This window comes from Tachyglossus aculeatus, chromosome 12 (genome assembly GCF_015852505.1).
Source record: "Tachyglossus aculeatus isolate mTacAcu1 chromosome 12, mTacAcu1.pri, whole genome shotgun sequence".
Classification (NCBI taxonomy): Eukaryota; Metazoa; Chordata; class Mammalia; order Monotremata; family Tachyglossidae; genus Tachyglossus; species Tachyglossus aculeatus.
The window spans coordinates 42,125,781-42,139,617 of record NC_052077.1 but is presented as its reverse complement, the minus strand read 5'-3'; the positions used below and the strand labels follow the sequence as shown (position 1 = coordinate 42,139,617).

The 13,837-nt window shown below is 44.9% G+C and overlaps 1 protein-coding gene across 1 annotated transcript in view; it reads right to left on the bottom strand.

The window, feature by feature from the left end:
- TENM3 (teneurin transmembrane protein 3) overlaps window positions 1-13,837 on the bottom strand; it is a 1,099,990-nt gene that overhangs the window by 724,294 nt on the left and 361,859 nt on the right. Inside the window, exon 3 of the mRNA XM_038755038.1 lies at window positions 3,728-3,890. The gene's annotated coding sequence lies outside the window, so the exon portion shown is untranslated. The remainder of the gene's footprint in view (window positions 1-3,727; window positions 3,891-13,837) is intronic.

Below are 13,837 nucleotides of genomic sequence, written 5' to 3'. Positions count from 1 at the left end.
GACTGTGAGCCCATTGTTGGGTAGGGACCGTCTCTATATGTTGCCGATTTGTGCTTCCCAAGCGCTTAGTCCAGTGCTCTGCACACAGTAAGTGCTCAATAAATACGACTGACTGAATGAATGAACGAACCATGAAAGGCCCATGAAAGAACTCCAATAGGGCCATGTTACACGTGGAACAGCTGCAATCTTTGATCTGTTAGTTTACGTACAGATGCAGAATATTTAATGAGAGCAGATTTTATTAGCTTGAGTGGTTTTCTATTATGTTAATGGTTCCATTCTAGGAGAGGTAAGCTTTGTTACATTATGCTGATTGTGCTTGATTTTTTTTTTTTTGTAACCATTTACAGTGAAGCATTCTGGCATTAATGGTTTAATTGCTCATCGTAAGTGAAGAGAGTTGACCTTAACACAAGCACATCCAGCCTAGGTTAAATTGTGTTTCTATTGTCGATGTGCACTGCTGTTAAAAGATATTTAGTTTCCATTTCACTGCTCCTAGGACACCTGAGAATAAATAAGGAAGGCTACTGGCTATATGAACATGTGGTTCCCTTGACTGCAAATCCCGATTACCATGGAGGGAAAACTAGTAAATCTAGGTGCAAGCTCACTGTGGGCCGGGAATGTGCCTGCTTTATTGTTATGTTGTACTCTCCCAAGCCCTTAGTACAGTGTACTGTACCAAATAAGTACTCAATAAATACCTTTGATGGATTGATTGAATCTTTTTTTAAAAAAAAAATTAATACAGGCACTGTACTAAACGCTGGGGTGGATACAAGCAAGTCGGGTTGAACACAGTCGCTGTTCCACATGGGGCTCAAAGTCTTAATCCCCATTTTACAAATGAGGTAACTGAGGCCCAGAGAAGTTAAGTGACTTGCCCAAAGTCACACAGTAGACAAGTGGTGGAGCCGGGATTAGAACCCAGGTCCGCTGACTCCCAAGCCTGTGCTGTTTCCACTAGGCCACGTGGCCACTCCATTTTGGAGTTAGTTTTTGACCTTTCATGACTATAAACACATACACTCTGTCGAGATGTTGGGAAAAATCTGTCATTTCACAATTGATCTTTCTTAATCACATAGAAGTCTTCAATGTACCAAATCCATACATAATGGCATGGAATCAAAAGGAATTCTTGAGTCTTGTGTGAGAGACATTGCCAGTTGATTGTGCTTAATGGATTTTTGTTAAAATAATGCCAATTCGATACAATTAGCCGCATCTCAATGAAGAGCATATTATCCTTAGCTCTCGCAGAAAAATGGTAGATGGAAGATGTTAGAATAAAAGGATATTTTGGTAAAGAAGACTATTCCTTTATATACCTATTATAATCCCTTGGTTGTTCTCTTAGGGTACAAGGCATCTTGAAGTAAAATTGTCAGCACAGAGTTTGCTGATTATCAGTTTAAATTTTCCTCTCCTCTGATTTTCTCCGATCACGATAATGCTAGTCTGACAGAAAGAGAACCACCTGAAGTTTTCCTTTTGAAAACGGTGGCCACTTTTTACTGTAAGCTCCTTTAGGGCAGCAATCATGTCTAGCAACTCTACTGTATTGCACTCTCATGCTTAGTGCACTGTTCTGCACATAGTAAGCACTCAACAAATGCCAGTCATTGATTAACTGATAGGTGTACAACTATCAATCAATCGATCAATATTTAATGCCATGGGAGGCGAATCAAGTGGGAGATTGGAAGCAGTAATCTCCCCTCTGGACTAGGCTCTCGATCCTGTAATCTCTGGACTCGACTAGCGTTCCTTGTGACCTTTGCTCTCCAGCCATTCAAGTTGGCTTTTCCCCTTTCCAAGACCCAACGGCATTCCCTCTTTCAATGGCTTCCAACACTTCCTGCTCCTTCTGAAATTTCTCCTCCAGTCTTCATTGCTCCCACCCAGACTCAACCCTTTTTCATCACCCACCAGTTGAGAAGCAGCATTGCCTAGTGGATAGAGCCTGCGCCTGGGAGTTAGAAGGGCCTGGATTCTTATCCTGGCTCTGCCACTTGTCTGCTGAGTGACCTTAGGCAAGTCACTTCAATCAATCAATCATATTTATTGAGCGCTTACTGTGTGCAGAGCACTGGACTAAGCGCTTGGGAAGTACAAGTTGGCAACATATAGAGACAGTCCCTACCCAACAGTGGGCTCACAGTCTCACTTCACTATTCTGAACCTCCATTCGTGGCTTAGTGGAAAGAGCATGGGCTTGGGAGCAAGAGGTCATGTGTTCTAATTAAAGTCTGCCACTTGTCAGCTGAGTGACTTTGGGCAAGTCCCTTCACTTCTCTGGGCTTCAGTTACCTCAGCTGTAAAATGGGGATTAAGACTGTGAGCCCCACGTGGGACCCCTTAATGACCTTGTATCTACCCCAGCACTTAGAACAGTGCTTGGCACACAGTAAGCACTTAACAAATACCTACATTATTATTATTATTGTTACCATTATCGGTAAAATGGGGATTAAGACTCTGGGCCCCAAGTGGGACAAGGGACTGTCCAACCTGATTAGTTTGTATCTACCCCAGCACTTAGTACAGTGCCTGGCACATAGTAAGCGCTTAACAAGCAGCATTGCCTAGTGGAGAGATCCCAGGCCTGAGAGTCTGAAGGACAGGGGTTCTAATCCCGTGTCCACCACTTGTGTGCTGTGTGGCCTTGGACAAGTCACTTCACTTCTCTGGGCCTCAGTTCCCTCATCTGGAAAATGGGGGTTAAGACTGAGAGCCCCATGTGGGACAGGGACTGTGTCCAACTCAATTTTCTTGTAGCCACCCCAGAGCTTAGTACAGTGTCTGGCACATAGTAAACACTTAACAAATACCATTATTATTATTATTATTATTAAAAAAACCCACTTCTTTCCTCCCCCCGTCTCACCTCTCCAATCCCAGAATGGGCTCCTAAAGGGCCACTGATTGGCTTTTCGATTTGGACAGTGATGGTGTCCAGGGGTTCATTCATTCATTCATTCAATCATATTTATTGAGCGCTTACTGTGTGCAAACCGCTGTACAAAGCGCTTGGAAAGTACAATTCAGCAACAAATAAAGACAGTCCCTACCCAACAACGGGCTCACATTCTACTGAATGCAACAAAGGGCACGGGCTTTGGAGTCAGAGATCATAGGTTCGAATCCCGGCTCTGCCACATGCCTGCTGTGTGACCGTGGGTAAGTCACTTAACTTCCCCGAGCCTCAGTTACCTCATCTGTAAAATGGGGATTAAGACTGTGAGCCCCACATGGGGCAACCTCATATCCTTGTTTCCCCTCCCCAGCACTTAGAACAGTGCTTTACACATAGTAAGCGCTTAACAAATGCCATTATTATTATTATTATTCACATTCCCAGACAAAGAGCTCCACCAATCCCAGGGTCCACTCCAGCAGTTGCTGGATTCTACTCTCTGGAGCGGATCCCTCCAGATTAACTCGGATTAGAACCCAGGCCCTTCTGAGTCCCAGGCCCAAACTCTCTCCACTAGGCCATACTGCATATGGCTTGGCAGAAACAGCTAGAACCCGGGATTTCGAGAAGAAACACGGATGCGACCCGCGCTCAAAGCTTACGTGTGAACCTGAAGGGCCTAGAGACGCCTTTCTTGGGAGGAGACATGCCCTGGCCCATGGAGACCCTTCCCTCTCCCTTTGGAGGGGCACAGAGCTTGGCCGAAACAACTCTCTCGTCCCCGTGGGCGCCCACACTCACCTGGCTTCTCTGACGAGCTGGCTGCGGAAAGGCCGTCAAGTTGCGGAGCTCAATTAGTGTAATTTATGAATCCTTAGCTGTCAGTCATCCCTGTTGAGAGGTGGGACTCGTGTTCTCTCAGTGCATTAATTAAGAGCTCATCTCCACAGAGTCATCTCCTCACCTGAGGACCAAAAGGTAAGTTTTAATTAGATTTTCAGGGAGAGAGTGTCACTGATGAAAGCAAAGGGCAGTCCGGGGAGCTGGGGCGGGGAGCGGGGCCTCAGCGGGAACAGGGGATTGACAACAGTGGAAAGGTCGCCCGTCTCGGAGAACATTAAACTCCATGAATAAAGGGAAACGGAGCTGGAAACACCGGCCTTGAGGGATCCAGCATCCGATACTTTCAATCCATCGATTCATCGACTGACAAATGGCATTCACCGAGCGCTTACTGTGTGCGGAACATTGTACTGAGAGAATAGAGTTGATGGACGAGATCCCTGCCCTCCAAGACCTTGTAGTGTAGAGGGGGAGATGGATGGTAAAATGAATTACATGTAGGGGAAACCAGAGATGGTAAGGAAATATACCTGAGTGCTGGCAGGCTGGGGAGGGGTGAGTGGTTAAGGGATATGGATGTAGCCGTGTGGAAGGGAGGGATAATAGGGTGGGGAGATGAGAGAGGTTAGTCAGGGAAAGCTTCCTGGAGGAGATGTGATTTTAGCAGGGAGAAGGGGGAGAGAGGCGATGTGTGGTGTTTCATTCATTCATTCAATTGTATTTATCAAGTATTTACTGTGTGTAGAGCACTGTACTAAGCGCTTGAGAGAGTACAACAATGAACAGTGACATTCCCTGTCCACAACTAGCTGACAGTCTAGTGGGCTGGGGTAAATCTGTCCATTGGCACCAGCCTATTGGTCTTGGATTTGGAAGCTGAGACTGTAAGCATGAGTTAGACTCTTCATCCCTGGAGTCCATTTTCAACATAAACCACTATCAATCAATCAGTCAACGGTATTTATTGAGTGCTTACTGTATGCAGAGCACTATACTAAGTGCTTGGGAGAGTACACTACAACAGAGTTGGTAGAAACATTCCCTGCCCACAACGAGCTTATAGTCTAATGGTGCAGAGGAGGCTTATTGTCTTGTAATAATAATAATAATAATAATGACGGCATTTGCTAAGCGTTTACTATGTTTAAAGCACTGTTCTAAGCACTGGGGGGGATACAAGGTGATCAGGTTGTCCCACGTGGGGCTCACAGTCTTAATCACCAATTTACAGGTGAGGTAACTGAGGCACAGAGAAGTTGACTTGTCCAAAGTCACAGAGCTGACTTTGTATATATCTGTAATTTATTTGTATTAATGTCTGTCTCCCCCTCTAGACTGTATGTTCCTTGTGGGCATGGAAATAGCGTATGGTATTCTTCCAAACGCTCAGTACAGTGCTCTATACGCAGTAAGCACTCAATAAATACCAGTAATTGATTGACTGGTAGACCAAACTCCGTCTCTCTATCATCAAAGATGATAGATCAGTGAGGGCAACTATAAAACTATTCTTCCAAGTATTCAATCGATGAGTCAATCAATAAGTTATTGATCCTTGCTCTCAAGGAACTCACTAGTAGGGGAGGCTGACAAAAATTCAGTACATACAGGAGGAGAAGGAACACAGCCCAGGGGCAAAGGATGGGCCTGCATTCCAGAATCCTGGCTCCACCCCTTGCCTGCTGTGGGATCTAAAGTCACTCAACATCTTGGTGATAAGGTTTCCTCAACTGTGAAATGGAAATGAAATACCTGTTTTCCCTCCTATTTGGAGTATGAGCCTTGTGTGGCACCCAGAGTCTGTCCGACATAATAGTAACAATAATAATAACGGTTTTTGTTAAGTGTTTACCACATGCTAAACACTGTTCTAAGAGCTGGGGGAGATACAAGGTAATCAGGTTGTCCCATGTGGGGCTCCCAGTCTTAATCCCTATTTTACAGATGAGGTAACTGAGGCACGGAGAAGTGAAGTGACTTGCCCAAACTCACACAGCTGATAAGTGGTGGAGCCGGGATCAGAACCCACAACCTTTGACTCTCAAGCCCAGGCTCTTTCCACTAAGCCATGCTGCTGATTCTCTTGTATCTATCCCAATGCATGGTTCATAGTACGTGCTTAACAAATACCACTATTACAGGAGGGAGAAAAGAATGGAAAGATGGACACGTGGTTGACTCTTGTACTCTCCCAAGCACTCTGAATACAGGTGGCACTCAATAATTATGATTGACTGATTGATGGCTAAGTACTTATGGAACTGAGCTCGCTGTGGACAGGAAACTCTGGTGTATTGTATTCCACCAAGACCTTAAAACAGTGTTGTGCCAACAGTAACACTCAATAAATACCATTGATTGATTGATTGATTGAGGGGAGAATATCAAGTGCTTAAAGTCTAGTGGACAGGTCATAAGTCAAAGGTCATAGGTCCCTTTTCTGCCACTGGCTTGCTGGTTAATCTTGGGCAACTCAATCTCCCTAAGCTTCCGTTTTTTCTTCTGTAAAGTGAGGAAGAAATAGGGTGTTCTGGTACATTCCCTGCAGAAACCCCCCAGGGATGGCAAACTTGTGCAAAATGGGGAGCAAGTAGGGTGTTCTGGGGTGTCATTCAGTCGTATTTATTGAGTGCTTAGTGTGTGAAAAGCACTGTTCTAAGCACATGGGAGAGTACACATTTAACAATAAACAGTCACAGTCCCTGCCCACGACAAGCTTACAGTCTAGAGATGGGCCCCTGCGGAAACCCTCCCTAATAACAATAATAATAATAATTATGGTATGTGTTAAGTGCTTGCTATGTGACAGGCCCTGTACTAAGCGTTGGGGTGGCTACAAGCAAATTGGGTGGGACAGTCCCTGTCCCACATGGGGTTCGCAGTCTTAATTCCCCATTTTCCAGGTGAGGGAAGTGAGGTCCAGAGAAGTGAAATGACTTGCCCAAGATCCCCCCAGCAGACAAGAAGCGGAGCCGGGATTCATTCATTCATTCATTCATTCAATCGTATTTATTGAGCGCTTACTGTGTGCAGAGCACTGTACTAAGCGTTTGGGAAGTACAAGCTGGCAACATATAGAGACGGTCCCTACCCAACAGTTGGCTCACAGTCTAGAAGGGGGAGACAGAGAACAAAACAAAACATATTAACAGAAATAAAATAAATATAATAAATATGTACAAATAAAATAGAGTAATAAATACGTATATATATAGGTGCTGTGGGGAAGGGAAGGAGGTAAAGCGGGGGGATGGAGAGGGGGAGGAAGGTCTTAGAACCTAAGACCTTCTCAGTCCCAGAACCGTGCTCTATCCACCATCACATTCAGCTCAGCATAATGCTCTGCACACAGTAAGTGCTTTATAAATACGATTGAATGATTTCAGCTTCAAGCCTGGTGTGACTTGTGTAAAGTCACAAGGGTCTCCTTACCCGTTACCCAACAGGGCTATTCCTGGCCACCCAGCAGACTACCGGGATTACCCCAAGTGCTTAGTACAGGGCTCTGCACACAATAAGTGCTCAATAAATGCGACCGAATAAATAAATGAACACTTTGTCTTCTAGACTGTAAGCCCATTGTGGGCAGGGATTTTCTCTCTTTATTGCTGAACTGCATTCATTCATTCAATCATATTTATTGAGCGCTTACAGTGTGCAGAACACTGTATTAAGCACTTGGGAAGTACAAGTCGGCAACATATAGAGATGGTCCCTACCCAACAATGGGCTCACAGTCTAGAAGACAGGCTTCTTGTAGTTTTTAAGCACTTATCATCATTCGTATTTATTGAGCGCTTACTGTGTGCAGAGCACTGTACTAAGCGCTTGGGAAGTACAAGTTGGCAACATATAAAGACAGTCCCTACCCAACAGTGGGCTCACAGTCTAAAAGGGGGAGAGTACAGTGTCTGCAAACAGTAGGCACTCAATAAATACGATTGAATGAATGACAGTAAGGACACATTGTACACAATCACATCACCTTGCTCAACAACACCATCACCACCCTTGAGTTGTATTTATTGAGCTCTTTCTATGTGCTGTACTAAGTGCTTGGGAGAGCAGGATGCAACAGAATTAGCAGACAAGTTTCCCACCCACCAGCAGTGTGGCTCAATGGAAAGAGCCTGGGCTTTGGAGTCACAGGTCATGCGTTCAAATCCACGCTCCGCCGACTGTCAGCTGTGTGACTTTGGGCAAGTCACTTAACTTCTCTGGGCCTCAGTGACCTCATCTGTAAAATAGGGATTAAGAATGTGAGCCCCACGTGGGACAACCTGATCACCTTGTAACCTTTCCAGTGCTTAGAACAGTGCTTTGCACATAGTAAGCGCTTAACAAATGCCATCATTATTATTATTATTAGTAGTAGTAGTAGTACCACCACTTTTCTCTATTTTTAGTGATTTGTAGGCTGTAAGTTCCTTGTAGGCAGGAAAAATTTCTACCAACTCTGTTGTACCACACTCTCCCAAGTGCTTAGTACAGTGCTCTGCTCACAATAAGTGCTCAGTAAATAGAAGCACTGATGGATGGATTGTTTGTTGAGGGCAGATGTGACCCCTCTCTTGTCCTCTTAGAAGGGCAATGCTCTTGACAGGAGGAAAGGCCGTGGGTTGGTGCAAGTCATTTGACCTCTCTGTGCCTCATTCCCTTGTCTGTAAAATGAGCTTTAAGAGTGTGAGCCCCATGTGGCTCAACTATCATCTCTACGCTGATTCAACTATCATCTCTACGCTGATGACACCCAGATCTACATCTCTGCCCCCGCTCTCTCCCCCTCCCTCCAGGCTCGCATCTCCTCCTGCCTTCAGGACATCTCCATCTGGATGTCCGCCCGCCACCTAAAGCTCAACATGTCGAAGACTGAGCTCCTTGTCTTCCCTCCCAAACCTTGTCCTCTCCCTGACTTTCCCATCTCTGTTGACGGCACTACCATCCTTCCCGTCTCACAAGCCCGCAACCTTGGTGTCATCCTCGACTCTGCTCTCTCATTCACCCCTCACATCCAAGCCGTCACCAAAACCTGCCGGTCTCAGCTCCGCAACATTGCCAAGATCCGCCCTTTCCTCTCCATCCAAACTGCTACCCTGCTCATTCAAGCTCTCATCCTATCCCGTCTGGACTACTGCACTAGCCTTCTCTCTGATCTCCCATCCTCGTGTCTCTCTCCACTTCAATCCATACTTCATGCTGCTGCCCGGATTATCTTTGTCCAGAAACGCTCTGGACATATTACTCCCCTCCTCAAAAACCTCCAATGGCTACCGATCAATCTGCGCATCAGGCAGAAACTCCTCACCCTGGGCTTCAAGGCTGTCCATCACCTCGCCCCCTCCTACCTCACCTCCCTTCTCTCCTTCTACTGCCCAGCCCGCACCCTCCGCTCCTCCACCGCTAATCTCCTCACTGTACCTCCCTCTCGCCTGTCCCGCCATCGACCCCCGGCCCACGTCATCCCCCGGGCCTGGAATGCCCTCCCTCTGCCCATCCGCCAAGCTAGCTCTCTTCCTCCCTTCAAGGCCCTGCTGAGAGCTCACCTCCTCCAGGAGGCCTTCCCAGACTGAGCCCCTTCTTTCCTCTCCCCCTCGTCCCCCTCTCCATCCCCCCGTCTTACCTCCTTCCCTTCCCCATGGCACCTGTATATATGTATATATGGTTGTACATATTTATTACTCTATTTATTTATTTATTTATTTATTTATTTTACTTGTACATTTCTATCCTACTTATTTTATTTTGTTGGTATGTTTGGTTCTGTTCTCTGTCTCCCCCTTTTAGACTGTGAGCCCACTGTTGGGTAGGGACTGTCTCTATGTGATGCCAATTTGTACTTCCCAAGCGCTTAGTACAGTGCTCTGCACATAGTAAGCGCTCAATAAATACGATTGATTGATTGATTGATTGATGTGGGACAGGGACTGCGTCCAACCTCATTAGCTTGTATCTACCCCAGCGCTTAGAACAGTCAACGTTTAATATGAAAAACAAAAACAAAATAGACACCTAGACATCGGGGCCTCAGGGGAGGACAGGATCTTACTGAGGGCCAGACATGATGTTTCGTGGAGGAGGGGAAGGATGATGGGGGAAGGGGTAGGGATTGTGGGGGGGGGCGTCGGACCAGGCCATCAGCGAGGCTGCTCAGAGCCCACCTGGGAAATAACGGATAAATTATTGATTCAAATGTTTAGATGGCAAACGGAGGGGGAAACGGAGTCTAAAAGCAAGTCCCTGCTCTGAAAGAAAACCCATCAGTTACAGAGCTATTAGCGCCCCTACCCCCCGCCCCTCCAAAATTAAGAGGAAAAAAAAATTCTGGTGGGGAGAATAAAGACAAATCGGTCTTTCAGGTGCTGGAATGAAGAGAAAAATAATGAAAACCAGGGGGAAAAGGCCTGGAGAAGTAGTGTGGTCTAGTGGATAGACCATGAAAGTCAGAAAGACCTGGGTTCTATTCCTGCTTCTGCTACTTATCTGCTGTGTGGCCTTGGGCAAGTCACTTCACTTCTCTGAGCCTCATCTGTCAAATGGGGATTAAGATTGTGAGCCCCACATGGGAAAGGGACTGTACCCAAACTGATTATCTTGTATCTACCCCAGTGCCTGGGACATATTAAGCGCTTAGCAAACACCATAAAAAAACCCAAACAAAACCAAAAACACTGAAGAAAGGAGAGAGAGGGGAATGCCTGTGAACAAATGGCTATTCCATCTACCCTGAAAATACAAAGGAGAATAGGGGAAAGAGTTGGGACAAGGACCCACAAATACCAACTTCTAGACTGTGAGCTCATCTTCTAGACTGTGAACCCGTTGTTGGGTAGGGACTGTCTCTCTATATTACCGACTTGTACTTCCCAAGTGTTTAGTACAGTGCTCTGCACGCAGTAAGTGCTCCATAAATATGAATGAATAAATGAATAAAAGAGCAAACAAACAAAAGAACCAAACCAAAAGAAAACAGAGAGTTTACAGTCTATAGGGGGAGAAAGACACTAATATAAAAAAAATAAATCACAGCTATGTATTTAAATGCTGTAGGGCTGACGATGGGGTGAATAAAGGGAACACATCCAAGTACATCTTGCCCCATTCCTGAGATTCGTGGCCTGTCTTGAAATAAATTAAATTTATCAGTGAAATATCTGTACAGGTCTATCTTGTCTTTCTTCCCAGAGGTTCAGCTAAGGTGTCCTATGTCTCCTACATTCATTCATTCATGCTTTGAATTGTATTTATTGAGCGCTTACTGTGTGCAGACCACTGTACTAAGCACTTGGAGAGTACAATTTGGCAACAAATAGAGGCAATCCCTACCCAACAACAGGCTCATGGTGTAGAAGGGGGCAGACAGAAAACAAAACAAAACAAATAGACATGCATCTTGTGCAGCAATGTGGTCTAATGGAGTCAGAAGGACCTGGGTTCTAATCCCAGCTCGGTCAGATCTGCTGTGTGTCCTTGGGCAAGTCACTTTACTCCCTATGCCCCCGTTATCTCATCTGGAAAAAGGAGATTAATGGTGACTGTGTCCAACCTGGTTAGCTTGGATCTTACCCAGCACTCGCTACAGAGCTGGCACAAAGGAAGCGCTTCACAAATACTATTATTATCATGACTATTATTATTATCAAGACTAATAAAAGTAAAAGAAACCAGACTGAACAGTGGTGGTGGTGCTGGAGGGTTTAATGTCAGCAGATCGTTTTCAAAGATAGATGAAATCCCCGGATTTCAAAGATAGATTTTACTACTCTCCCAAGAAGACATTGCCAACCACCCCCTGGTTTGGGGGGTGAAAGGAAGGCATACTGTAGTCTTTGTTAGATGAGTTCTCACTAGGCTTAATTACCGAGCTGAATAAATCACTAAGACCGAACCGATATCAAACACGCACTAAGGGAGTGAAGCATCAAAGAGGAAGACACCCTTCTGACAGTCCTCTGTAGTTGGAGAGAATAATCACTCAATGTACAACTAAGGCAAAAGAGCTCTCGTGGTTTAATGGAGCTGACGGGGACACTTTCCGAGACTGGGTTATAATCATAAAACCGAGGGCATTCATTTACTATGTGCCAAACGCTGCGCTAAATCTAGGGATGATGGAGGAAATAATAATAATGATAATAATAATGGCATTTATTAAGTGCTTACTATGTGCAAAGCACTGTTCTAAGCACTGGGGAGGTTACAAGGTGATCAGGTTGTCCCATGGGGGGCTCACAGTCTTAATCCCCATTTTACAGATGAGGTAACTGAGGCCCAGATTAGTTAAGTGACTTACCCAAAGTCACACAGCTGACAATTGGCCTAGCCGGGATTTGAACCCATGACCTCTGACTCCAAAGCCCGGGCTCTTTCCACTGAGCCACGCTGCTTCTCTGTGATGCCAGACACAGTCCCTGTCACACAATTTGCTCACAGTCTCTAAGGGGGAGGGAGAATAACAATAGTTGTGGTAGAAGTTAAAGTGTTGTTACTTGCGTCAAGCGCTTCGGTAAATACAACATAATCAAATTGAATGCAGGCCACATCCCGCAGTTTTAATCATTTTACAGATGAAATAACTGAGGCACAGAGAAGTGAAGTGACTTGCCCCAGGTCAGACAGCAGACAAGTGGAGGTACCGGAATTAAAACTAAGGTCTTATTGATTCCTAGGCCTGGTTTCTTTCCGCTAGGGCATGCTTTCATTCATTCATCATTCAATCGTATTTATTGAGTGCTTACTGTGTGCAGAGCACTGTACTAAGCAATTGGAAAGTCCAATTCGGCAACAGAGACGATCCCTACCCAACAACGGGCTCACAGTCTTCTTGAGCAGGAGATTCTTTAAAATCAGCAGGGCCTCAACAGTGAAAGAGGAACACGGGCACTTTCTCCCAACCTAAACACCCTACAGATGTTTGAAGAGGGGGGCAGACAAGTTTGCAGATCCCCTGGAGAGAAGCTCCCAAGCCACAGATATCCACACCCACTGATAACCACACCCTCCCTCCACAAGCATAGTGATCTAATGAACTGGCTTATAAAAAACCCCCCAAAACCCAAACACTTTTAAATTTTGAATTTTGGACTCTGAATACTTCAGAATATTAAACAAAGTCTAGGGCCCTATAGAATGATATTCCAAATGCTTTAATGCTTTTCCAAGATGCTACAAATTGGTCTAAACAACATGAAAATATGTAAAAGGTGATAAAAGCGACAATTGATATAGCTCCTTAATCGTCACAATGTGTAGTAGTAATGAAAGGCTTTGAATTAAGTGTTCTTTATGTGCACTTCATTTTCAATTGCTTTAGTTTTCAAAGCTGTGAACTTTCTCCTCCTATTTAGCTGAATGGCATCTTGTACTAGCAGAGAAAGCATCTGTTATGAGCTACACTAAATGGGTCTAAAGCAAACTTTGCTGCATTGTCTCTCCCTCTAGACTGTGAGCTCGTTTTGGGCAGAAATGTGTTTGTTGTTATATTTTACTTTTCCAAGCGCTTAGTACAGTGCTTTGCACATAGCGCTCAATAAGTACAACTGAATGAATGAATGTCTTGTCTCGGAGAGACAGCAGTAGGAAATCCAGGCAAGGAGGAGCACTAAAATCAATTGATCAGTGGTGTTTAATGAGCATTTACCATGTGCAGAAAACTGTAATAAGCCCTTGGAAGAGTACAGTAGAATTGGTAATAATAATAATAATAATACATTGTCATATTTAGAGAAGCAGCATGGCTCAGCTGAAAGAGCCCGGGCTGTGGAGTAATAATAATAATAATAATAATAATAATTATTATTATTATATTTTCGTGTCAGGCACTGGGGTACATACTGGAGAATCAGGCTCCACATGGGTATTCACACCTAAGCATTTAGTACAGTGCTTTGCACATAGTAAGCACTCAGTAAATACAACTGAATGAACACCTCTGCATCCAACAGAAACTCCTCACCACCGGTTTTAAAGCACTCAGTCATCCTGTCCCCTCCTGTCTCATCTCATTCATATTTATTGAGCACTTACTGTGTGCAGAGCACCATACTAAGCCTTGGGAGAATACAATACAAC